The 2,832-nt window shown below is 58.5% G+C and overlaps 2 pseudogenes; one reads left to right on the forward strand and one right to left on the reverse strand.

Moving 5' to 3' along the window:
* The first annotated feature begins 6 nt into the window (after nt 1–6).
* On the forward strand, nt 7–1,186 carry LOC111528024 (annotated as a pseudogene).
* A 1,214-nt stretch (nt 1,187–2,400) lies between these two features.
* Nucleotides 2,401–2,832, reverse strand: part of LOC113222537 — a 777-nt pseudogene continuing 345 nt past the window's right edge.

The raw sequence follows: 2,832 nt of genomic DNA on the forward strand, positions 1-2,832 counted from the left end.
TCTTGCACTGGCAGCACACGGGGACACAGCAGCTGGACTGGGAGCAGCAGGGCTTACAGCAGCTGGACTGGCAGCAGGATGACCCACAGCCTGAGGAGCAGCAGGGCTTGCAGCAGCTGGACTGGCAGCAGATTGACCCACAGCCTGAGGAGCAGCAGGGATTGCAGCAGCTGGACTGGCAGCAGCAGGGCTTACAGCAACTGCACTGGGAGCAGCCACAAGAACCACAGCCCCCCTTAGAGCCACCACAGGAGCCACAGCCACAGCCTCCCTTGGAGCCCCTACAGGAGCCACAGCCTCCCTTGGAGCCCCCACAGGAGCCACAGCTGGAGCAGGAACAGGCTGGCACACAGCAGCACACAGGCTTGCAGCAGCAGATGGGCACACAGCAGCCGGAGCCACAGCCCCCACAGCCGGAGCCACAGGCCCCACAGCCGGAGCCACAGCCTCCGGAGCAGCCACAGCAGCCCATGGTTCTGGTGGGTTGAGGGTGGAGCAGGTAGATGAGGAGGTGAGAGAGAAGTGCAGGTGTGGGGCCCCCTGAGCCTGGGCTCTCTATATATCTGTCTAGGGGTCATGGGGTGCACATGGTACCTTCCTGATTCTTACTGATGTCCTCTCCTTAGGGAACTTGTGTGTCTTTTAAAATAAAAATATTGTGTTGCCTCATGACACACTTCCTCCTTCTGCATTGTTTTCCTGTCAACACCCTCTGGGCCCAAATCCTCCCCTCTCAGGACCCCCAGGATTGAGTGGAGCCTCCTTTGTTGCTGCCTCTGCCCTCAGACCCCAGCCTTCTATCACTGTTCTAGAAGGATTCCCCTTACCAGTGTTTTAAATGGTTTCTTTGTCTCAGTGTTTCTATCCATGCACACACTCTTCCGGTTCAGGAGTGAAACTCAGCATAGCCAAAGTCTTGTTCTCCACCAGGTCTGGGGGCAGGAGACTGCTGACAGTGACTGCTCCTCCTGCCGTTCTAGAGAGCCCAGCTCCCCCAGGCTCCGGTCTGCCTGTCAGCCCCGACTGTTCTAGCTGCTTCTTCCCTTCAGTGTGTCAGCAGCTTGACTGGGAGCAGCAGGGCTTGCAGCAGCTGGACTGGCAGCAGGATGACCCACAACCTGGGGAGCAGCAACAGGGCTTCCAGCAACTGCACTGGGAGCAGCCACAGGAACACAGCCCCCCTTAGAGACACTACGGGAGTCACAGTCCCCCGCTTGGAGCCCCTACAGGAGCCACAGCCCCTCTTGGAACCCCCACACTCTGTCTGTGGCAGGTTGGAGACCTGCTGTGTTCATCACGCATCTCGATTTTGAGAGGCATGGCCTCCTTTGAGATGTGTGTGTTCCTCTTCTCCTCTGTAATACAATTTCCAGTGTGTGTGACTGTGTCTGTGTGTGTATGTGTGTGTGTGCGTGTGTGTCTATGTGAGTGTGTGTGCGCGTGTGTGTGAGACAATGGAGATTCCGCTCTGACTCAAGCACAGAAAGTTCCCAGAGACCATTGCTCTCATCACATCAATTAAAATGAGCCAGATAAACCCCAAAGCATCCACGAGGGCACAGAGAGTTTTACAACCCACGGGAGGCGAGGACACAGAGAAACTCCAAGGAACTGAGCTCCGGGGAGTGCTGAGCCCTTCCCGGGAGAGACGGGGCCCTGGCTGCTGCCAGGCCTGCAGAGATGGGAAGGTGCAGACTGCACCAGGGCAGGGAGAGGCCTGCTGGACATCAGAGGAAATGCGAAGCCATGCCCGAGGGCTGGTGTGTCAGACAAGAATCTCAGATTCCCAGAGTCCAGGTCCACGACCACACACCACCTCCTCCCAGGGTTCTCTTTGGGGGTTTGGGAGGGAACTCCCTAATGCCCAGGCAGGGAGGACAGTGGGTCTGAGACCCGGGAGGTCGTGAGGTTCCTGCCGGGTACGGAACCAGGTGCTGCCCTCTAGAAATGAGCAGGGCAGGAGAGCTGAGGACCTCCCCACAAGGCGTCCAGTCGCTCAACCACGAAAGCCGGACAGGAAGGAGAGCTGGGAGGGGCCCCAAGCATTGCATGCCTTTAGGGAGCATTGAGAAAGATCGGGGTTGCAGGAAGCAGGGGCAGACAAGCGAAAGAGAGAAAAGGGAATTCGCAGCGCCCCATCACCTGGTGGGGACAGAGCCCTGGGGAGCACAGGCGGTGAGAACAATGCCCTGAAGGGAAGAGAAAATGGGGCAGAAGGCTGGGGTCTGAGGCTGGGGCAGAAACAGACCAGGTTTCACTCATTCCTGGGAGTCCACGGAGGGGAGCACTTGGACCCTGAGGATTTAGAGAGGAAAACCACGTAGGAGGAGGAAGTGTGTCACAAGGAAACACAGTATTTTTGTTGTTTTAAATGACACACAAGTTTCCTGGGAAAGAACTTTAGGAGGAACAAGGAAGGGCCCCTGTGACCCACCTGACCCCTAGACAGGTATATAAAGAGCCCAGGCTCGGGGGTTCCACATCTGCACCTGCCTCTCACCTGCTCCTCTACCTGCTCTACCCTCAACCCACCAGAACCATGGGCTGCTGTGGTTGCTCTGGAGGCTGTGGCTCCAGCTGTGGGGGCTGTGGCTCCGGCTGTGGGGGCTGTGGCTCCGGCTGTGGGGGCTGTGGCTCCGGCTGTGGGGGCTGTGGCTCCAGCTGCTGTGTGCCTGTCTGCTGCTGCAAGCCCGTGTGCTGCTGTGTCCCAGCCTGTTCCTGCTCCAGCTGTGGCTCCTGTGGGGGATCCAAGGGGGGTTGTGGCTCTTGTGGGGGCTCCAAAGGGGGCTGTGGCTCCTGTGGAGGCTCCAAGGGAGGCTGTGGCTCCTGTGG

Source organism: Piliocolobus tephrosceles, unplaced genomic scaffold (genome assembly GCF_002776525.5).
Source record: "Piliocolobus tephrosceles isolate RC106 unplaced genomic scaffold, ASM277652v3 unscaffolded_31730, whole genome shotgun sequence".
Classification (NCBI taxonomy): domain Eukaryota; kingdom Metazoa; phylum Chordata; class Mammalia; order Primates; family Cercopithecidae; genus Piliocolobus; species Piliocolobus tephrosceles.